This window comes from Nesoenas mayeri, assembly GCF_963082525.1.
Source record: "Nesoenas mayeri genome assembly, chromosome: 1".
Taxonomy (NCBI): Eukaryota; Metazoa; Chordata; class Aves; order Columbiformes; family Columbidae; genus Nesoenas; species Nesoenas mayeri.
The window spans coordinates 108,705,725-108,730,906 of record NC_137541.1 but is presented as its reverse complement, the minus strand read 5'-3'; positions in this window follow the sequence as shown (position 1 = coordinate 108,730,906).

Here is a 25,182-nt window from a genome sequence, read left to right as displayed (position 1 = left end):
GTGATATCCCACTTTTATATGAAGTGTAACATGAATGGGGTAGAATACTTAGTTGATCAGTTTTAGTCACCTGTTCAGTTTACTCCTCCTTGCCTCTCTCACTTACAGGACATGCATCCTTATCGGCGACATTGCATCCCATTGCTATGTCTACCAAAACACATACTCTACTTTAGAAAAGTGCAGTTACTAAGAAGACTTTAGCTGAAAGGACAACTCACTAAAAGAGAAACTTGTCTTGTTTTTAACAAAACCAGGACAGGTTCTCATAAATTGAGCTGAAGCTTTACTAGCAGACTGTTTAATATCAGCTTGGTCTGAGTCTGTATGTTGGATTTTTTCCCAATTGAAAATCCTCCCTTATTTCTATCTTTCCAAAGGCAAACTAACAAATAAAAATATTAATTTTTGACCTATCTTCAGGTTATGCTATGAATAAGCATAGTTCCAAAAACCAATTAGTTTTAGTTATCACTACTAGAGCACAAGCGAGGCTGAAACACAGAGTTAAGTGACTTGGCCAAGATCACGTAAAACCCATTGTGCCCACATATCCTGAAGATCTTTCCTCACAAACTCTTGGTTTGGTCTAAAAGTTGGAATTCATCTTATGCCATCTCCAGCAAGATGCACGGAAAAATGATTTTGCAGTTGTAGAGTCTACTTTGGGCTTGAGAGAGAAAAAAAGTCCTGAACAGAACAGGAAAATACTTTTTTCTCTTCCTTTTCCTTTCCTCTTCTTTTTCTTTTAGTTTTCTATTTCCTTTTTTCTTTCCAAATGCAGGCAGGCTATGGAGTGTTTACAGTCTATTTATTAGCAAGGGTTATCCCCCGCATCTGCTAATACATTTAGTGAAGACAAGTTTACATCATTTCTGCCAAGAGATTTTATATTGGACAGAGGATAATGTTAAACTTTACAGATGCCAGTGAACATTTCCAATGGGAATTTACAACTTTGGCTTGATTTTGTGTTTCTGAAACTCTCATTACAGCTGTGCCAGGCTGTATATTGCAATTCTGGAAAAGCAAAAGGCTCAGCAGGGATTTTTTTTTTACACAAAAAATAAAAGCAAAGACAGCAATCAGGGCTGAGGTTGGAGAGCTGAAAATAATCTAACAAGGGATACCCATGGTGGGAATGATTTGAGTTGGCACATTCCCCATGGCAACATAAAACCTCTGGAAGTCCTGCCGCTGCCCATGATGCCCATGAGCACAGGCATGGAAGACTATGGGGCAGAGCTGGAGGCAGACAGGGGAGGAGAGGAGATGAAAGTACCTGTGGCGGACCCCCCCCAGCCAAACCAGCAGCAGTTTGGTCCAGGCTCCAGAGGAGGGAAAGGCCTGAGCCATAGCCAGGCCAAGAACTCCTTCCAGGAGAAACACAAGGAAGTAGAAAGGCACATTGAACGCTGGTAACTTGTGGGTGCATGGAGTCTCGTTCAGACTTTTCCTACTGTATACAATTTGACTATGAGTCAACCACTTTATTCTATAAATATGGCAGTCTGCATGAGCCCACTTTGAGCCCTCACTGATAAATAAGTGAGCTGTATGGCAACGGTTTTACTATTCACAGGGCGGTGGATGAGCCCTATTCAAGTTCAATATTAATAATTTAGCTTAAGTAGATGCATACTAGATGTAATTAATTATTTAGAGATATAAGGTGGTATGATTTTCAATATACTCTTTGCTTCATGTTACTTGGTAAGCTGGATTTGCTAAAATCTTCAGATGTGAAGTTCTCATATTTACTAAAAGCAACTACAAAATACACTGAACACTTATAAGATAAGGCCTATTTTGAACTTCACCAAGAAGAAATGTTTTATTCAGACAAAACAGTATCTGCAAGGCTATGGACCAAAACCAGTGTCTACAACTGAACAAAACAAAGGCCCACGTGGAATTAGAGAGAGGATCCAGTGAGGAGCAAGAGGACCTAGAGGTGAAATTTTGCTATTGGACTGAGTCACGGTGTGAATGGTCTATAAAGATATAAAAGTTTGTAGCTTTCTATGCCTGAGAGGACCTCTGCGCAGGTACCCAGCTCAAGCCAGCCCTTCTGCTATTCTACTCTATTCATTTTTTTTTAAGAATTTTGTCTCCTGAAAGTCTGCTCTGCATATGGTTATCAGGCCTCACCTGAAAGTTTGCTGCTGGAGTTCTAAAATACAGACTCCGGAGTGAACGGTTATCAGGGAGGGAAGAATCCTGACGGTTTGCACTGCGATGGACACGGCCTCACCTGAATGTTTGCCTCTGGAGCTCCAGGACACAGACTCCAGAGTGAACGGTTATCAGGTGGGGGAAGACGCCTGACAGTTTGCTTCATGAAAGGGTACAGGCATCTGGAGAGAAGGTAAGCAGCATTTGACTTGGCATATTTCCCCCATGCAGTAAATAATAAAGTGAACCTGCCACCGAACTCTTTTAAGTCACCTAGGCGTTCCTGCTCCAGCAGGGGGATTGGACTAGATGATCTTTTGAGGTCCCTTCCAATCCCAAACATACTGTGATACTGTGATACTGTGAAGTCGCGCTTCTCTTTAAGAAATCTAAACATTGTTCTGCAGCAAGCAGAACCCTAAATTACTCCCCTGCGACAGTACCTCTAGCAGGTTCTGCATGGGGGTAGCCAGGACCTCCAGTTAAGGCCAAATCTTAAAAGTGATGTAAATAAAGCTTGCACCTAAATTATAGGTGTCTTGTGAAGGAATCCTCCTAAAGTAAATGTTCAGGTGCTCGAGTTTAAGCGGAGGGACAACTGGGTACTTTCTGAAAGCCAGCAGAGAAAATTCCTTGCTTACTTGTATTTTAGGCACCTGAGTCAAGTGCCTGGTTCCCCTCCAGATGAATCTGCAACACTCTCCTCTTCAAGCTTGAAGCTACATTGAATGGCAAACAGACACAGCTGAAGGAAGCAAAAGTAATAAATTCTCCCCTCTGTAAGAAAGTGCTTAGTACAATTACTAACTGTAAAGGAGAGAGTCCTAGGTTCTCATGCCTGTTCCCAGGATTTTATCTACTCTTGTTTGTTGGGTTCCAACCTGTGATGACTCTCTGCTGTAAAACACATAGCCAGTTTAAGGGCCAGATGCAGGTTTCCATCTCCCAGGCATGTGCCCTAACCATTAAACTCTTAACCTTCCATGTGAATGAACAAACCCACAAAACATAACTGAGCAGAGAGATTTCATTAGCAAGATCTGTCATGCACAGGCTTCAAGAATTTTAAGTATATTCCAGAATGAACCACTGAAAATCAATGTTGTGCATTCCTTACATTTCAGTTGTCCTTGTGATAGCCATGGGAACCATTATAGCTCAAAACAAAACAAAAAAACCGCACACACAAAAAAACCCCAACAAACAAACAACAAACAGAAAACCCTGAAGTGGAGAAAACACACATTTGGTTTAAATTAATGGGTGGAAACTAGAACAGGAAAATGTGGTTGAAAGAGCCTAAAGCAAGTAACTGCTACTGCTTATGATCACTTTGGTGTTTAATAGAATCTCCTTTCTTCATTGACTTTAATTTATAACTATATTTCCATACATTCCAGCTGATTTTCTGCTGGTATGTCTGAATACAAGAGTAATTTTTGTAGTCTGCTTTCTTTAACTGAAAAAATCCAGATACAGTCAAATAAAGAAGCTCCAACATCTGATTCATGTGCAAGAGCCCAGACTCTGAAAGCTACAGAATGAGATATATAATTCCACATGGCTTTCAAGAGGTGAAGGAGCAGAGATGTGCCTGTATATCCTTCAGGGGGTAGTCCTAGCCCAAATAAAGTTCAAGTGGATGTAAGGAGATTTATGCTTTAATGGAGTAGGTGTTAAAAGTATCTAGAGACCTGCCAATGCAGGTACACATTGAGGAGTGTGTATCAAAAGAGCTAAGTACCTAACTTATGTAATGTCTGGGGAAGTCAGGCACCTACCACATTGAGCCAAGTTAATAAATCTCCCCAGCTGCTGTCTGTGCCTTGAGGTGTCTAACATGCCTGTGTACTTAGAGTTTCAGCCTTAGGTATTAATATCACCTCTGAAAATAGTATTTGATCATGAATACAAACTCTAGCCGTACTGCATAATGTTTACTATGGGAATGATTGGTAAAATTCGGGGCAAAACCATAATGTTGTCACCAATGTGAGGATACTTTGGGTAGCTTGTGTAGCTACCATTTACGATTATTTCAACAGCAATGACTCACTAGAAATCCATACCAGTGGCTCTGAAGTAGTGAGAGATAAGTCTAGTTGTTCTGGCAAGACCTCACAAATACTGTTCTGCAAGAAGGAGCTTTTCTCCCAAGCAAGTCTTTTGACCACAGCTGGCTGAGAGGAAATCACAGCCAATGCTTGGAGGAGCGACTACCATTTGTGCATCTCCTAATCTCCTAAGAGAGGCACTGGCAAAGGCTGGAGGGTAGGCAAAATATGAGAAGCAGATGCGCTGAATTGAAATACTTTACCAGCAGGCTATTGTCTTTAAAATATTCATGGTTTTGTTTCATTAAAATTTTCCTACTTCTAATTAGAATTGGATGGACAAGTTCTGTAAGAATGATTTTGTTATAAAAAGCTGTTTCTCCATCAGCCTTGTTACCGCATGGGAGTTGCAAAATCTCCATTCTGTCATGTGGCCCAGGCTCACCAGGAGAGACAATAAGATCATTTGGCTTCTGAGTAGAGCAGCGCACCATGAAGGAGAAATACAGTTTGGGGCTGAACTGACATTAAACGAGTGTTGGAGGAATATTCAATAAACCAGAATGAATCTATTTATTTTTTTTTTTCAACTTGGGAAATACTCTGACAACACAAAACCTTTCAACACTTGATTTTTTTTCTCAGTATTTCTGTTCAGCAGCAACCAAAGAAACTCTTTTCACTACAGTGTTAAAGACTTGAGTAAATTTGAATAGTCCCCGGGATGGTGATTCTAATATTGCAAACTCCCAAATCACTGAAGAAACAAGACCCCATCCCCAACCAGGGCACACACTGAAAGTGTCTCCTGTGCCATGAGCCCTTCTGGTCTGCTACAAAGGGAGAGCCCTGAGCCAGTGGCTCAGTGGCGCCATCTAGGAACACATCAGTACAGAATCAACAATAGTAATGCTTTCTTTGCTTTTTCTGCAAATGAAACTGAAGAATTTCGTTCCTGCATAGCCACATGTTGCTAACTCTTGTGATTTTCAGTTGGCAAATCTCATAAAACGTAAAGGCACATGAAACATACCATTAATCCAGACATTGGAGTAAGAATATAGCCCAGCTGAAGAATCAGCTTTTCATTTTTTTGTAAAACTTTAGCTTTCCCAAAAATATTTGAATACAAATATTCTAGATAAAATTCTTATCTTAACACAATTTACCTAAAAAGTCTGATTCCAAATTCAGAATGCTTGCATCCAGAGGTGCAGGGCTGTTGTATAAATGGTTTAAATATTTTTTTTTCAGGTAATGAATAGTTTCAAAAAATTACAAGTTGTTTTTATAAGTTACAAATAGAAAAGTGGCTATGCACCACTAGATCTTCCTTTCCATTTGTTAGTGGTGGTGAAAATTAATGAAATGAAACTATTACAAAAGAGTTTCACCGCGAGTGAGATTAAGGCAACTCCAGCAAAGGGAAATTGAAATAGTCCCTCCTTTATATCTGTTTTCTGCAGCACAATTACATTTCAGTAATTTTGTTTAGCGTGTTTTTTATAGATTGCTCATTTGGGGCCTGCTGAATAATTACTTGTGAAATACTGTGCTGTTACTGGAAGAAGTTTCTTGCAATTGCAAACAGCAGGAAAACATAGTTATTAAAACTGATAAAACATTGTATATTTACTGCAAAATAACTAGTAGCTATTATTGGCACTGCTTAGAATTCATTTAATTTACTTTGCTTTCAATTAGGGTTGTGCATACAGAGAAGTTTGCTTTGGGTTTTGCTGCTAGCTGAAAAAAAGCAGAGTGAGAGATACAGCACTTCAATGCAGTATTTATGGAAAAAATACCACATATTAGTGCTGGAGATAGTAAAACTGCCTGGGGCTATGGTTGCTTAACATTTGCCATTAGCCCTATTTTCATCAGTTTATCGCTACACAGAATTGCTCAAGCTGAAATCTGCCATGCTTGCTTCTGCCTTAGGTAGGGTTTTTTGAAATATTTCAACAATAATTCCTCAGCTGTTCCCAAGAATGAATTTAGGAAGGATAAGTAACGTTTAAATGGTTTCTGCTTCTCTTGGGCAGTGTGCTGAACACTAACAACAGACATTTGAGCTGTGTTGCTTCTAGGGAAATGCTGCTGATTACCCTCTGCCAGGAGAGCGCATTGTCACAACACATCTGTCTCTCTGGAGGGTCTGTGGACTCTGGCTGAGGATAGGGGTGCACTGTGGCAGGACCAAATGGACAGAGGGTGCCACTGGAAGTTCAGATTCAGTTGTTTAGAGGGTGGGCTGGCAGGAGTAGAGGAGGGAAGCCAGGCCAACATTTCCTTCCTCCTCCATATACAGTGGCAGAGCAGCGGAGACCTGCGTCCATCCGGCACGCATCCAAGGGAGTCACCAGCATGGCTTCCTGGCCAAGGCGCCACATGGTGGCACTGGGTTCCCTCAACCGCTCAAGAACACGGTTAGTAACAGAAGATTGCTCTAACAAGTCAACCGAAACAAACGGTGTGGTTATCCTCAGCACAGTGATTTCAGCTGCTGCCTAAATACGAACCAAGCCCTCAGTCCCACAGGCAGTCACTCTTTTCTCAGGGTTCGTGCTGCAGCTCTTCACGCCAGGATGCCCATCACTTGGAGTGAGTCACTAGCCCTGGAAATCATTAGTATTCAGACCTGTTCATTGGCATCCTCCTTGAAAGCTGCTGCTACATATTCACTTGTCATTCCTGGCAAGACTCCCCTCAGCAGCAAGAAGATGTTTTTAACCTCTCTCTGCTGCTGGCACACAACCTGCCTGGATGACACAGAAGTTAAGGTCAGAGCCTCTTGCCTGTGGACCATTCCCTGAATGAGGTCCCAGGATCGTGATGGTGGAGGCATTGTTAATCCTTCTGACCATTTAAAATAGCCAGTGGGTACACTGTGGTGGGGCCAAGATCTGGCTACATGGTAAGTTTCTGAAAAAACTTGCTCAAATCCAGTTTTCAATGCATCTCTAAGCTGTCTTATAACAAGCATATTCCTCTGTGTCTTGGCTCTTTCTGCAGGCTGCCCAAAGCTGAAATGTCACAGTGTTAAGGCAAAATAAGGCAGTGAAGTGCTCAGAATTGCTCCAGAAAAGATCCTTCTGCTGCTTGTTGCTACCACTGATAAAATTAGCAGCTTTGTATCTATCTCTCAAGTAACAGAGGACTCCCACTTTTTTGACAAATGGATAATGGAAGAGACTGCAGTCAACTCTGACGTGGTTAGGGGTATGACCTGATGCCACTGTTACCCCGTTAAGCTCACTGCCTTTCAGAATAGATTTGTCAGGGCCGTGTTTGTGCTAGAGTTGTTTAAAACCTTTCCAGTATGCAGAAAAAATCCTCATGAATTCAGAATCTGCTAGCAAATAGTTGTGTAAATCATTGGCAAGGCACGAGATATTTCTCCTCTCTAGTAGTTTATCCACCCCAGCTGTAATGACCATGACCAGTTTGTCATTTTGGACCGGGAGTCATCCCAACTGCAGATTAAAGTTCCTCTTCACATGACATCTTGGGACTTGATATTGTTTCACTTCAGTAAAAATGCTTTGTTCCTTTGCAGCACAGACAAGTCATGTTCTGAGAGAGTCTAATGACTATTTCATATGTGCCTTTAATCACCTCTCTTTTTGAATTTATATAATTACTTTGAGCAAAAGATTGATCATATTACCCATCCTCAGAGTTCAGGCTATTTCTACAATTAAAGGTGATATTTCTGCAATTAAAACTGGCTTTAAAAGGTGTCTTAGTGTGTTTTTCATTTTATTATTCATATTTCCTTCTCTAAAGATTTGTCTTGCCTGTGAGTGAAAAGACCTGTGTGCAAAACTGCCCAGTGGTTTTATTGTTACCTTACTTTTGTTTCCTTGGAACAAAAACCTAATTTCATATTGTTACCTGCTTTCTGCCCATTTCGTTACTGTTAGATAATTTCAAACCTATTTGTGAAAAGATTCAGTCTTTATATTGTTGTTGTTGTTGTGAATCTCACCTTCATGCAGGAGGTCTGTGTTTAAAAAGTGTCTTAAAATGGTGTAAGCTGAAGTCCAGCAGACAAGCTCTGACGATTTTTTTCTCCAGCTGTTTAGTATGTTACTGAACCATGTCCACTCTGTGACAGTCACAGGACCCATCAGAGGTTATTATTCTTATTTTAAGGGCTTCAGATGGAATATGCTTTCTGCACCTCAGCTGCAGACTGTCATTTGCAATGCTGAGCACGGCAGCAAATGCCACATGAAATCCCCTGGGCCTGGGGTGACCTGACTGAGAGTGCACCCTACTCACTGTCTGGCACCCAGCTGCATAAAGCAAACCCCAGCCAGCACTTCTTTGCATCACCCTGAGACCTGGGCAGACATTTGGACTGATGCAACTGAAAACCAGTTAGCCAGTTAGGTTTCTGTCTGATGGGAGTAATTAAATGTTGTCCTTACAACGTGGGTGTAGATGAAAAGAGCTGTTTTTAATACCTTAGATACTGCAGGCCAAACCCATCTGTACCTACAACTGGTTGGAAAAGAATGGAGAGATTTATCAGCCCCCCTAGAGTGTAGGGATCCTCATGTCATGTGCCATATGCTGGATTTCAAACTCTTACTGGAAAAAAAGATCTTTAGAAAGAGTAGCTCACTTCACAGTTGCCTTAATCATGTCCCTCAAATTATTTTTTTCACCATCTTCTTGCATTACACAAACAAAATAGTTTGTTTACTAATCACATGTCAATTCAAATTATTTCTATTTATTACTGTTTAATATTAGCATACTCTTATAACTCCTAGAATTTATTTCAGTCTGTATCTGCATGTTCCACAGGTGTTAATCAGTGGTCTTTTTTCTTTCTGTGTCCCACAGGAGACAATGACCTTATCATTTCTTTCCTTGCTAAAATCCTGCTCTGTTCCCCAGGTACCCCTTGCATTTCCTTTTAGATTTGCCTAATTGATTGATGGAATTAGACTAAACTTGGAGCAATTTCTCTCAATCTTTATATAGCAACTGTGTTGTTGCTTCTATTTCAGACCCGAAGAGGAGCTGGTGTTCCTGAAAGAAGGGCTGTTGTGCCAAAAGCCTGCCTGCTTTTCCCAAGGACTACTCTTACTTCTTCCCCAGAAGCCTTGCTTTGTGCAGACTCTCAGACCATTGGAGCTACAAGACTACCACTCTAGAGTCTCCACCATTCTTTACAGAATCTGCTTCATACCTATTCATACTAAGAAAAACAGGTTTTGGAGGTTGCAGTCTCCTAGATGCTAGCCAAAACTGCCTGTATCCTGTCAGTATGCTGCAGCATAATATACAAGCATCAAAAAGGGCTAATATATAAAATCAACACACAATATTTTATTAAGTTCATAGCATCAGTCTAATTATTAAAAGCATAGCGACAGTTTAATATTAAACCAGTTGTATGTATTTTATGCTTTAAAATCAATCTGTCTTCAGAAAGTGAGGAGAATTTCACTATGTGGTTTTGCAGGAACTTGGTTTAGATTTACCTGCTAGCACAGCATGCCCTTTAGAGCTGATGAATATATTTCTTGTACCACAGTGGCTGTACTGTATATAATATTGGGATAATACCTCAATAATCAGAATCACGAGCTTTTTAAAGTCCTGCTATTTCACTTTATTGCATGAAGATGTAGATCCCATTACAAGCTCACAGATACTTCCAGTATCTGAATCATGCAGGGAGATATTCCCCTGGGAGTCTCAATTATCCAGATGCAAGATGAGCTTAAAATACATAAGGAAGGGAGAAGGAAGAAGGATATATGATGTTCCAGTGTCACTCGTTGTGCACAGGATTGAAACCTTGATATCCATCACATACCATTTAGTGTTGAGAATGGAGACACAGTCTCTCTTGGGCCCTCTTCTAAATAAATGGGTGTTTCCTTCTGTAAGCTATCTCCTCCAAGGTGAGAATTAGCCTCTTTTGTGGTCTATCAGTTTTGTGAAATGAGGGGGTTGTATTTCAGTTTTGGGGGAAAAAAAAAAAAAAAAAAATCTTTATTAGCGTGCTGAAGAACACAGAGGAAATAATTTCAGAAAGATTGTAAAAGCTCAGACACCTCAATAAATTAAGATTGGAAACCTCCTTCAGTTTGCTCTAGACTTCAAAATTACAGCTTAAGAGCCAAATACAGCTATTGCCTACACCACAGAATCACAGAATCACAGAATGTTAGGTATTGGAAGGGACCTCAAAAGATCATCTAGTCCAATCCCCCTGCCATTTGACTTTTCACTGATGTAATTCTGCTTTGAGATGGCAAAGTCAAAAGCAGAACTGGCTGTACTTGTCTTTCACTAACTTTCCTTAAAGGGTTAAAAATAATTCAGACTTTCATGTTGAAGCTGTTTTAAAAGAAGTGTCACCTATCTCAACTGAAAGAATCTGTCTATGCCCTTTGAGAGCTCTTCTAATTATAGACGTCAAGGTGTCCTTGAGCTTTGCAGCGAATGTTGTTATCCAGTTCCATGTACTGTACATTACAGATGATTGTTCTATCTTTCCATCCCAAAGTACATTTTCAGCTTTTGGTCAGAGGTTAAATTTAATTACATTAGCCCTTCTAGAGATGAACGCTCTATAAGCACCTAAAAAGATGGGCATTATCATTTACAGGTACAGATACAATGAATTTCCTGCTTTTAGAAGCAATTTTTTCTAAGCAGAGGATTCTTATTTCCCAGTATTGTATTCATTTGAGCACAGACTTTGTGAGAACACTTTGATTGCAGTGGTGGAGTTACTGTTTTGTACTTGCTGAACTGACTGGATGAATGTCTTGCCTGAAGAGGTCTTAGTTACATACTACTTTGACATGGGAGTTTAAACAAATTCTTCATCGTGTTGGTTATTTTCTCTGTGTTTTGGAGCATGTAACTCTGTCAGTGCACAGATTATCAGGAAGAAACTAGGAAAACAAGCTGAATTCACAAACATACCGGAAAGACTTATTTTAACATAGCTATAAAATGGATAAAAAATGTTTTTAAACAGAAGTGATATTGGTCCGGCTTTCTGGCACAAATGATCACCTTCCAGTCTGAAATAGAAGCAGAAATCTTTCAACTAAGTAGGGATGGAGAACAATTGTTCTAAGTTTAACTTGATTATGTTGTTCCATTAATTAGGAACTGCTGGGTTCCTGGAGCATATAGGTGACCTGCTGATCGTCAGGACTGAAAGTCTGGTTTCACTTATTGACTTCAACATAAAGCCATTAATCACCACTCTTTCCTCTTATACCAGCACCAGCCTTCTAGACATCTCAATGAAAACAAGCAACAATAACCTAGCAATTGTCAAGCTCCCATGCGCTGACACGATTACCTCCACAAATCAGGCATAAACCGTGAGTCACCAAAAAGTCAGCAGTGCGTAACCAGGCCCTCAGGTGCTGCTGCGATTGCTCTTTGCACTTGTGGCCCCCACCTCACCAGCGAAAAGGGACCTCTGCCTGGGGAGGACTTTCTTCTGGAGTAGGAAATTATAATGCTTTTTCCAACAGCTATTATGATGCTTGTACCACTCCATGCACATTTTCCTCACGTGGACTCTTGGACCATCACAGCTATAATGACACTGTTACTACTTATTTAACCTGTCAGAGTGTTTTACTGAGTCCTTAAACTATCAGCCCAGGATACCGTGGTAAATTGTGCTGGTGGAGGTTATAGTTGCTGAAATATAACTCTTCAGTTCTAATGTGTGTGTATTTTTTGTGCTTGTCAGTGCTATCTTCAAGAAAACATACCAAGATTTTAAGTGAAGAAATACGGAGTTCATCCGGATGTTTTCCATCTTATCTATCCTTTCCAGAGGGATATAATTTATGCATAGTGGTCTCTTTAACAAAGTTAGTTACCTTTTTAGTTGAGTTTAGAACTTTTGAAAAATATTAGATTCTTAACAATAGAAATGCACAAAGCCTTATGTGCAGGTCACCTTCTTAAGTCATTGAGGGATTACATTCAATGAATAAATTGCAACAACTTGAGCATTACAGAAATCATACATATCTAGAACAGTAGTGTATTGTGCAGAAGTATTTTAGGGATGACATAGCAAGACAGACACTCTGATAGCTGCAACAACTGAGCTCCTAAACCCCCTTCTGAAGTGAAGCTGGTAGTGAGTATGCTAAGCCATGGCTTAAAAGACACCAAAAGCAGCTTATTCCACATGCTTGGTTTGACCATAGATTAGACTGAGTATGAGAATACAACTTTCAAAGTAAGGGTTTTTTTGTATTATCCCAAGAAAGTGACTCACCTGAATTCTGGTGGAACCACCTTTTTTAGCATAAATTAATACCACAGTTCTTAAAATTTCCCATATTATTAAAGGTGGAACCACCTCTTTCAGCAAAAAATAATACCATAGTTCTCAACATTTCCTGTATTATTAAAGTGATATTATATACCACATGCATTAATTCTGCAGAGGCATAGCTTTCATCTTCTGTGGCCACGAAACACCCAGACCTGTTACAAAACCACAGCAACATACAAATGAGAAATTTCAGTTTCGTATCAGATAATGTTTCCTGGATATACACACTGCTTAACACATTGCATCATCACTGCATCTATAACTGAAGCAGTTGATTTTTATTTTATTACTGATTTATAGGACAAAATACTACCATATCACTGACATATTACAAAACCAAATTCTGCTTCTTAAATATTCACTGACTTTCCCTGACTGCTGTTGTCTACTATTACTCAGGACATTCAGGCTGAGTGCCATTACTGTGCTTGGAGCTGATAACAAGGTGAATCGCAAGTCTTCCAGGCTTTCTCCCATCTCTGTTTTGTGGTTTTCCAAAGAGAAATACGTACTCTGAACCATTTATCTGAAAGTAGTTTCTTACATAATGTTTTTAAAGTTTTTATTTTTTAGTAACTGACATATCCCAGAGACTGAAAACTAGGAAAGGACCAAGCTAAAACATAATACATGTTGCCCTTTTATATAGAGAACACGTATTGTCATGTGTTTATTCTCACTTTTCTTTGTACTGTTGAATATCACACAAGCCAAACACAGCATAGCTAGCCAGGATTTGATTATTGATATTGCTGATAATCATGTCCCTGATTTACATCTGAATTACAAAGAATATTGATCCTTCACAAAAAGGCAAAGAGATAAATTTAATTAGCAGATACTAAGATATCAATGTATGCCTCTTCCTATTAATTTCAGTGAGTAAGTGACACATAAAACGTTTCTCTCAGAAATCATATGACTGGCAGCTGTCTGAAGGTAGGCTGTACTTATATGTGCTTTCTTCATCTGATAGTTTCTCCATGGACTCACACTCCCCTGTGAGTTCACTGTGGAGACAAGATTGGAAGCTAGTAATGTTTAGATTTTTAGACTCCACTTTTATGTAGACCTTGGAAAAATGGTTGTCAAGTATCTGAAAACCAAAGACCAGAAAGAATCAGGGTAGTTTGGAAAAAACTGCTGGAAGCACAGTTATGAAATGCATTTCTGTAGTGGTTTCAGTGGATGACTCTCATGTTAACATGGCATTTTTAGGACACCCTTACCACAGTGTGGTTAGGAGGAAGGGCAGAAATCAGTGTTGGAAGGTGGATCACAAGACCTCAACACAAGACACTTAAAGCACTTCTGAAGTTTGAGAGCAGATTAAATTGTCTGTAAAAGCAAGCAAGAAAAGTTTTCATATAAATTGAAGATATACATATTCTCACAGATTTGACAAGAATAAATGCACCATCATGGAAATGTAAGGCATTCCTTGTCTCTAGCTTATTGGGATTTCTCTCCTTCTAAACAGCCCTGGCTTTTGGATTTCATGTGCAAAAGAAAGCTGATGGTTAGCATAACCTGGATTTTTCTGCATTCTGTGACAGACTCCCTGATAATTAAATGGCAGAAATTTGAAATGAAAAGAAAAATTGAAGCTGACAAATGCATTGAAAGAGATATATGAAATAATCTCAAGGTAATACCACTCAATTTTACATCCTGCAGCACCTTAATAGATAGTGTTATTCCAGAAATCATGCCCATTATTTTTCAAAACCTGTTAAAAAAACTTAGACAATGTTATTAAGAGATAGTAGAAGCCATAGGATGGTAGAAATGTGGCAAACTTGTAAAAAAAATTAAAGTACTTTCTCCAGTATACTCTAGTTCTCTGCAAGTCTCCTTCCAGTTTGAGCAATTATCCTTACTCTATATTATCATATCACATTTGGGGGATTATTTCATCACTCCTTTGATTTTGTTAAATTGAGCAATATGTCTGGATGAAGAGGAAACATAGTCTAGTGACACCCTTGGAATGACATGATTAGTAAGGCTGAAGAGTGAGGCAGTTTTTGAATGATAACAAGGAATTATGCAGAAAGACATTGTGAGGAATGGTGAAACAAAGATACGCGTTTGTAAGTAGTCTAATAGCCTGGATTTCATTTGCCGTTGTGTAGTCCCTGGAAAATTTTGATACCATATAAAGATACATTCCACTGGATCTTTTTACGGAAAAGTTTTACAAATTTCTGTACAGGTTCAGACTGGATTTTCATTTTCATTAACTACTTTCACATCACATTTTGAGATCTCAGGTTAAATACTTCCTTGGAAGCTCTTAATTAAGAACAAAAGTAATGTACTTTCTGAGTACATTCTGCCAGATTTCCAAAGAAATTGAGGCAGTCTCAGAGGCAAATCACTGCTTCAGACACATATTAACTTTGCAAATAGCCAGAACAGTTAAAGACTTTCTTGAATTTAGCAATTATTGATTCCAGACTGCTGCTTATACCCCATTGCCAAATTCTGTCCTCACCACTGCAGGGGAAGGGCTAGAGCATCCCCCAGTCTCTCCAGCACAGCCCAGCTCCACTGGTCAATTTGGACAGGGAGAGGTCAGCTGGGTTAAGGTGGCCACCTATGTGGTGCTACAAGTCCAAGTGTGCTAATATCTTCTCCTCCAGCACTGAGCACTGGGGCAGATAAATTATCTAACTGGCACAGCCTGGCATTTTGTCTCCAAATGAGTGAAATAATATTCTACCAAACATCTAGACTATTCTGCCTGACTGCTTGAGATCTCAATTTGATTCTTGCATGGTCAAAGACTACTCTGTGTTACACCAGGCCACTGAAGAGCATTTCCTACACACAATTGGGGACAACTTTGGAAACAAAATGACTGAAAAAATCTTTCTCACAGATTTAAAGGACTTCAATTGGTTGGTTAGGTTTCCCCTCCTCATCTCCTTCTCCTTCTCCTTCTCCTTCTCCTTCTCCTTCTCCTTCTCCTTCTCCTTCTCCTTCTCCTTCTCCTTCTCCTTCTCCTTCTCCTTCTCCTTCTCCTTCTCCTTCTCCTTCTCCTTCTTCTCCTTCTCCTTCTCCTTCTCCTTCTCCTCCTCCTTCTCCTCCTTCTCCTTCTCCTCCTTCTCCTCCTTCTCCTTCTCCTCCTTCTTTCTCCTTCTCCTCCTTCTTCCTTCTCTTTCTCTTTCTCTTTCTCTTTCTCTTTCTCTTTCTCTCTTCTCTTTCTCTCCCTTTCCCTTTCCCTTTCCCTTTCCCTTTCCTTTTTTCTCTCTCCCACTTCTTCTTTTTCTTCTCCTCCTCTTCTTTTTCTTTTTTTCTCCTTTTCTTTTTATTTTTTCTTTTTCCTTTTTTTTTTCTTCACATATTTTATTTTAGGAATATAACTTCTCACTTTTTACCATAGCCCATAATAAGACTGATGAGCCACCGACGCTAGCAGCAGGATTATCCAGCCACCCTTGCTCTCATGCTGGATTCCAATATAAAGGTCTTGATGACCTCTGGAGGCCAAAGTGGGAAACTTGAAATTCTTACCATATATTCCTGCAAGAAAAGGGTAGAGCCATGACCAATATAAACCAATGCTCTCCATTACCACTAATTAGGGTATCCCACTAAGGATCAGTTTCAAGATATAGAAAAGGACTGAGGATAGAAGAATTTGGAAAAGCTGCATTTTGGTTTTATTGAAGACCAAATGTGCTTGGCACAGACAGAAAGACAGTATCTGTGGCTCTTCCACAATGTACATCGAGTATGTTTTGGGATGTATGGAAATGCCATGATTTTAAGTATGATTTTCTGGATTTTCTCCTCCTCTCTCATGCTACAGAGATTCAAATGAGTTCACAAAACCTCTTTCTCAAGTCTGACTTCTTACCCTTATCCTCCTCACATTTGACTGCTTTGCCAAACCTCTGTTTTAATAATTTCTTTGCTGTAGAGAGGTTTAAAATGCTGTAAACATGGGGTTCAGTCTGGTTGTCCTTAATGACAGTGAAAATCAATCATAATCAGTGTCAAATCATGAATTTGACAGAAGGTACCCTTCAATATTCAAAAGGAAAATTTCCCAACCTTAGCTATTCAGGTAAAATTTTGATTGAGCTAATCCCAAATTTAGGTTTAACCTAGGTTTAACAGATGCTTAATTCTGTTGAAACATGAAGGACTAAACACCCACATAATGTCAAAACCATGCTTAAGTGCTTTGCAGAATCAAAGATTATACTGTTATTTACCCAAGATAGGGTAATTCCCACTGTTGCCCTCTGATACTTACTTTTGGCATTCATCCTCCTGACACTTCACTATTGTCTTACCAGGCTTTAGTGATTAAGATTAGAAGGGATCCTTTGAACAAGCAGTCTGACTATATGCACACAAAGGCTTAATATTGGCCCCATTATCCCTGCCTGGAGACCAGTTACTCCTGGTTAACTGAAGCACTGCTTCCAGAAAGCCACTTAGTCCTGACTTGTGGTTATAAAATATATTCCTCTAATGTCTTGCTCCAGTGATTGAGGCCTGTTATTGTTAGAAGATTGTGCCTTATTTCTCAAATAGCTCTGTCTGGCCTCAGTGTTCAGCATTGACTCTTGATGTGCTGGTCTCTGCTAGAGTTGAGAGCCCTTTTACATCTCTCCCCAGGAAGGCATTCAGCTCATGGCATTTCTCATTCTTCTCTTTGACAAGCTAAACAGACTGTCTTAGTTTTTCACTGAAATAAATTTTAAACATTTTAATTTCAATTTAATTTGATTTAGTTTAATGTAGTAATTTTCAAAAAGTTTGATAATTTTTGTGATCCCAAATAATCTGACTTTCTTTTTAAAATGTAGGCACCAGAACTGTTACCTTTCGTAGTAATATTCAGTTAAAACTTTTTCGAAGTTCCTTGTGCTGGAACAGAGGGCATTAGTCTCTTTCTGTGGCCTGCATCCGATATTCCTACACATACAGCTTTTCTTTTGGCTCTGTTAAAATGATTTGGACTCAACTTACGATCTATCAAGAGCATTCTCTGTTGGTGCCTTGCCCTCATTGCTGTAGACATCATTAGATGCATTCCTGTATGTAGGCTTGAATCAGCCAAATTGTATTAGAAATGATTTTGTATTTGCTTCTAGAACACAAATAGAAATGATGAAGAGTATCACTTAGCACTAATTTTTGTGAAAAACACTTAAGAGATGCCCTCATGGATTGCCCTTTGAGATCTTAGAACAGTTTAGTATAATGTTATTGATATGGTATAGTGCCAATTTCTCAACTGGTGTGCATATGTATGCGTGTGTGTGATGATAACAAATAAAAGATACAGCAATTTCATCTGTTACACATATAGAGCACAGCAATCAGTCAGCAAGTGACCTCACTGGAAAATGAAATCAGGTTTCTTTTGACAAGTCTTGTTGCAATCCAATTACATCAAGTGACTTTCATTGGTCTGATTGTTATAAGTTCATTTTTATATTTGTCTGGAGTTGAGGTCAGAAAAACTGTGGTCTACAGCTGCCCACAACAGGCTGCTGGTCAGGCCTGAACACTTAACTATGGGAATTTTGTTAAGCACTATGAATTAGCAGTAATTAAGGTATGTACGTCAATTGGAGGTCTCCTTGCCTCACTCTTTTATACTGATGGTTACTCAGGCCAACTACTTTATAAATAGCTGGCAAATTAAAATAACGTCTTGGTTTCAGTCACTTTTTAGTAATAAACACATTTTGTTTCTTCATGAAGTAGTGAGTTGTACTGCTTCCTTCCAAAGAAAAAATAATAATTATTTATTAAAAGCTCTACTATTTTCCTTCATTACTACCTGTGCTGTCATACCTCTGTCTCATGATAGGTGTCTTTAGTATAACTAAGATTTCTTTTGGTCCTAATATAGTTGCTTTAATTTCACATCACCATTCAAGCTGCCACCCATTCAAATTTTTTCCAAAGTTCTTTGCTTTTGACTTCTGTTCTCAATTTGCTGTGCTTCAAAAGCTTACACTGGGTTTACAAGGACTGCTGTCTATTCCTCCTTTTTTTTTTTTTTATTTGCAACATTTGTTGCTTAACTTATCATCTTCATCTTCATCTTGCTACTGAACTAAAAGGAGCTTTTAGCAAAATGTGACATCTTTTCAGCTGTACATCCATGGCTTTTTAATCACCTAATATAAGTTTCTAAAGGGTCCTCTGAGAAGCCAGAAAAATGAGACTGCCAGACAGAAAATAATTACTTCTCTTAATTTCCCTCAGCTTGAGAAAACTAACCCTTATTCTCTGTTTTTCCACACTGAATGTAATCAGATTGTGATTGCTGATCTCCAGGCTTTTCCAGCTTCCCCTCTGGTAACTGGGTTTTTTTTAAATGAACACAACATAGCCCGCAACAGAATTGCTTTGTGATGGACACAATATCGTTGCTGTAAGAATGTACCATCTACTGTTTTGGGACTGTGGTGTTTTACTACAAGTTCCCTGGGTAAAACCTACAATCCCTCCAATATCTTTCTGTTCTTCCCCTGCATTGGGAACAAGTGCTCAGAAAGACAACTGTGCTGCTGTCCCACTTGATCCATGCCATGGCTGGCAGCAGCCACCCCTGCTCATCTCTGACAATCCGGTTCCCCTCACGGGTTTTGTCTGTCATGCACCAGACTGTAATTCTGCACTTCTCTCAGTCGTGCTGTACCGGAGCAGCTCCAGGTCTATAGCTGCCTGCATTGCTGGCTGCGTCGGGAGGAAGAAACAGACAGCAAGAGACGAGCTCTCCAACTTGTCAGACCCGGGTGCCCCAGTGTGTGGGAGAATCCAGCTCAAGTCTGAGCTCCCCTCAACACGCAGCAGTGCAAAACTATTGCCACTGCTGCAAAGTCCAGCTTTGGACTTACACTGGCTGGATACTCTGGCATTTTCCGGGGTATCATACACCAGACTGGTGTCCTCAGCTGAATCTGCTTTGAACTGTCTCCCCTGGACAGCAAGGTGAGGGGGAACAGAACATGGCTTTCTTCCATGGGCACACATCCACGAAACCTGCACAACCTTTGTGTCCAACATCCACCATATTCAATGAGTTGGTTTGAATTTCAAAAAAATATCTAGGCATAGGAAATGAAACCAGAGCAAAAAGGTAGTAGAGATGTGCTGCAAATATTTGAATAGAAGCACCATAAGAACATTTCTTCACAGCACTGCAAGAATCCTCTGTTACTGAGCTATTTGAAGTCTCTACCATTTTTGTTTGAAGTAATATAATGTGAGGGGTTTTTTGCCTCTGATGCTCTCTCATTTTGAATTATCTTTTCCTTCCTAATAAATTTTAAAAATTTCCATTGAAAACAGCTATCACTTCACAGCCCCCACTTAATGTAAGAAATCTGTATGGAATTGCATCCAGTATTTCGCTTTGCATAACTTATTTGTGAATTGTTATTAAAGCTGCTTGCATAATAAAATTAAATACAGTTTACATTTGGTAATGTGTCTGTTCACTTGCCTGTAATCAAACTGACAGCTTTTCCTTTAAACAGTCAATCAAGTCTCCAGTTCTTTCTGGCTCTGTTTGTTTGATTGGAGATGAGATGTCGTAAAACAGAATGGAACATTTTACAAGTTCTGATTACATGCTTTGACTTTTTAGGTCTGCAATTTCTTTCATTCACTAAAAAAACCCCATAATTATTAAAAAAAAACCCAGCCAAGCCCTGATTTTAATTTCACAGTTGATGCTACAGTTACCAAAACCACAATCTGAATTCTATCGGGGCTTGGTTTTTTTTTTCTCTCTCTCAAAACTAGCTAAAAAGCCTAGACATTAAGATCTTAATTGATTAGATTATAACAACAGTTTCATGAATAAGGCATCTTTTTTTTTTCCAGGCTATATCCTCTCTGAACACAGCTGTATTTAAAGATAAGGCAAAATTATTCCACTACAGAGACAAATTTAAGAGTTGAATGGTGAATCTGCAGCTGGAATAGTAGATGGTTGTTTGAAGTCAGAAATATTACCTGAAATTTTCTATTACTTAGAAATGAAGAACATGTCCTAAGTGTCTCGGAAGGAAAGGAAAATTAGCAGTGAACATGAAACACCATAAAACTTTATATCTAATTCATTAAAAGGTAGACTCTTGCTAAAGTGTAGGAAGAATTCACAAACATTATATTTCAGATCAATCCTCGGTTTCAATTTGTAATATTTGGCAGATCATCAAACATGGCCATATTTTTATTCTTTTCATCTTACCCTTTTATCTTTTCATATATTATACACAAATACTTAATGGTCTTACTGTTACAGGCCTCATGGGATCTTATATTCAAAATGTCTCTCTGAAACATGTATTTGAAATAACCGTTTGAAATACTTATGCACACACTATGATTCAAGTAACTTTCTGTATATAACCTGATATCACCACAAAAAAAAAACCAAAAACTAGGACAAGTTTTTCAGTCCCATCTCCTTCTTTGGGGTGTCACTATTTTGTAGTCCCAAGGGACCCAGTTTCAATAAGTGATCAATACTTTTAAGACACCACTGAGAATCAGAAACTTGGACTGCAGCATTACCAAGACATGACTTCTAATAAAGATAAATAAACTAAGAATCCAGCCCAGTGATATATCATACAAATATTGGGAATGTGCAGCATTTATAAATGTCTTCAAATACATTTCTTTATCTCTGTGATGTGAACCTTGAAAAAAGTTATAGCACCAGTTTAGGATATCATTTCTCCATGAACAGTTTAAATGGGACATATTACCAACAGGAATAACACCCCAGTATGCATATTTCTATCTTTGTAGGTATATAAGTTGTAAAAGCAATATCTTGAAGCTGTCTTCTGTGGGGAGGACAGACACATTGAAGAAAATGTAGGAAGCATAAATCAGAATTATAACCTTTACTTTGAAGTCTCATGAATTAAATTTGTGGCATATGACTGATGTTCTCCAGAGGTTTAGCTACGTATAATTCTCATGAGGCTTGACATGACTAGAACTGACCAAAATAAAAAGAATACCCTGTACTCTACAAAAAATGGCTTCATTGATCCCAAAAGGTGGAGGTGTAAGTCCATCTTCTCTAACTTCAGCTACCTACAAATGAGGCACCAGGGCCCAGCCAGGGAGATGGGCCCCGGGAGATGGCTTCTGGGCTACCTGAGGGCACATTAATCACCTTCTGTCCTGCAAGGAGCTATGAAGACAGTCCAGGTCAGTACACAGAGTTCATGTATGGATTTTGCAGGGCTGCATTTACATACGAGAAATCTGACCTGGACATACAGACTGGTTGATTATTGTACTATTGATGAACTGTAACTGCAGTTTTAGCAGCTCCATAAAAGAATCCTCTGAATATCTCCTGGAGCACAAGAATTAAATTCTACATTTTGGATATAACATCAGTAGAAAGCCAGTCTGAAATATCAAGCCTGAAGGATTCTTATCATTCTTCCACACTTTAGGATACCAAAAAAATTAACAGAAAATTGCCATCTGCTTTCTCCCTGTTCTCTGTAAATGCAACTCCTAAATAAAATTACTGCAGACATTAAATGAGTTGTATCCAGATTATTAGAATTCAAATTAACATGATCTATAAACCTAAAAAATTACGATTTAGAAGGTCAAAAGGAATCTTCATCCATATTAGAAAGGAAAACAACCCAGAGAATAGAAGAATAGACACTTCTAAATATATCAGTAGTCTTCCAAACTATTTTGAGAAGATATCCTGATAAATCTACAGTTTTTTAAATTAAATCATATACCAGTTCAGTGATCAAAGCACATTTCAATAGTTCTCCAGCCAGTATGAGATTGTTTAGCTGCTGGTAGCAAAATCTAATAGTCTAATTTTGTCAGTTTCTGTTTGTGGAAATTAAAAACAATATAAAAATTTTGGGGCTGTTTTTTACATTCATCTCCTGTTTTCTGCTGGAGCACTTGCAGCTACTGGCAACTAAATATATGGCATTATAATAAACCAGTCATTGACAGAGGGGCAAATTTCCATGTCTTGATGGTGAAAAATCTGACTTAACTCCTTTTAGAGGCTTACAATAGTTCCTAGTAAATAGTACAATCTTGCAATGCACAGGACTCCTAGGAAGGAGACAGGACAGGGCCAGCCAAGGTAGCTGAGTGCTGCTGGTACAGCCGAGATGCAGAGGCATCAGCACAGCACAGAGCTCAACAGGGCAGCTTGGTGCTGCTCACAGGCATGAAGACCATCACACCCTGAGCTTTGCTTTTGGGCATCCCTAGAGGTAGGCAGGTCAGCTGCTGAACAGCTGTCTTGACTGCTGGCAGCGGCTGTATTTCACCTTGCTAGATTCACACTGTGTTTTTCCACTAAACGTAAATAATGCTCTTGAATTATGGTCATTAGGGCACTGTAAAACGTTTGATATTTCCCCTTGCTGTACTTTTGCTTTAACTGCAAATAACTGACAGCAGCAATTTTGTTTCTGAGCACAGTTCTAACTTGATATAGAGTCCCTTGGACTAGTATCTCATCACTACTCCCTGCACATTACAGAAAGAGAAGTCTTTATTGCATGTTTTATGGCAGTTTGGCTTTAGCTGAGCTTTTTATGCTACTCTTATGGAGACTGCTGAGAGAAGCTGTCTAAAATCCTTAGCAACTTTGTCGTTGCTTTGCAGTGGAGCCACAGCTTCAATGTTTTACGTACAGGGACCTAATATGAGCAGAGAGCTAAAAACAGGAGATCCCCTTCTCACTTAAATAAGAATAACCCTGGATACAGCCTCTTCACAGGAGGATTTCCCCAGCCTTGGAAGAGAATATACTTCAAAACTGCCAGTCAGCTTTTCCCAGTCACAAAGCTGCCTGCTGATTCTCGGATTTTCCAAGTCCTCACTCCAGATCTAAAGTAGCCCTTCAGTATGCTCTGACGTGTCATACTTGCAATGGGCCCCAGTACAAGTGATAAAATTATATCTTCTGACCAGCTGTCTTCTGTTTTATTCCCCAGCATCACAGCTCTTCCCATGGGCTCCCATTCACTTGCATTAGCAGCATGTTAAATAACTGGTCTACTGCATCTTAGAAGAGGGCTCCCAAATAGCAAAGCTCTCACCAAAGAGTGCTGACAATGTTCGGTGTGCAGGGTTGGCTCTCTTGAAACAGTGATTTGGACACAACTCCTGCTTACCTCTGCTGACCAACTGCTAGGAAAGGGCTTATGAAACTAAAGGAATAATTGTTTTCTGCCTGTCTAAGATTGCTTTCTACTCTATTCTCCTAAGGTATCATCATTACAATGGTGAGGTTTTTTTCATGTATTTTTGAATCGTTGGTCAACCACCCCTGCACCTGTTTCAAGCAGAGAGGGGATATTTGAGAACAGAAGTAAGAAGTATTTGTCTGCTTCTTAGGTTGGTGTTGAGTACTGATTTGTTACCAGAGTCAGTGTCACTGAGAGTCTCCCAAAGTGTGCAAGTTCACTTCTACTTCATGAGCAAAGCCTTCCAGCCTGTAGCACATCTGGACTTTGGGCACCCGACTGCACCCATGTCACAGCTGTATCCTAATGGTAAGTTCCTTGTCCAGGAGCAGATGCACCCAGAATTGTCTCTTTCTGTCAGATTCAGCTACTGATTGATAAAACAGAAATTGCATCTCTCCTCACTGAATCTTGGCTTGTAGCTTGGTGGTGCAGAGCATCCTCTGGAAGATACTCTCAGCCTAGGGTGGTTTTGGGATCATGTTACTTCATTTTCTCAGGTATTGCTCTGACTTCTACACCAGTGTTTAAAATGTAGGATGCTTTTGGAGTCAAAGTAGCTGTGGCTGCTTTATTTGTGCTAGGCTCAGTGCTATCGCATTTTTCAAGATTACCCATCAAGGAAGACAGGTAGGAACTACCCACTGGTCTGCTTCAATTCCTGGTGGCCAAAGTAGCAGCAATTTTATGTATACTATCAGAAATCTGGAAGAAATGAGGGTAGAAACATTTGCAGGCTCCATTTCCCACAGCATTGTTCAGGGTAGCTTTTGGTTGTGTAACTGGGGAGGAATAAAATTCCCTGCATGTTGTCTGTATGATGCCTCCTTTAGAGGCTATAAGATAAAAATTTTGGGCCAGAAATATATTGAAAGATGTCAATCAAATGCACACCTTCCTCAGTGTTATCAAAGGATCCAATAAATATTTTATTTTAAAAACTTCATTATGTATCCTGGCATGAAGAGCTGCAGGAGGAGAAAACTGGAAGTATGGCTATTCATGGGTCCATTTATCACAAGTAAGATGAATTTATGTGTTCTCAGGGTACCCAGTCTGAGCGGTGTACGAGACACTATTTAAATAGACCTCTGCTAGTTTTCAAAAACTGAAACTGCTGTCCCTGAGATGAAAGGTCTTATTCATAACTGCAGCTTCCCACATTAAAAATGAAAATGCCAGGCTGATATGTCATCTTAAATTAAGCAGCAGTAATGTTCAGACATGGACAATCCATCTAATTTGAAGCCAGAGAAGAATTATTTTAATTTCCAAGCTAATTTAGATTGTATCTAAACCAGAAATATTTATTTTTCAAAGGATATGAAGCATATTACACTAATACCACTAG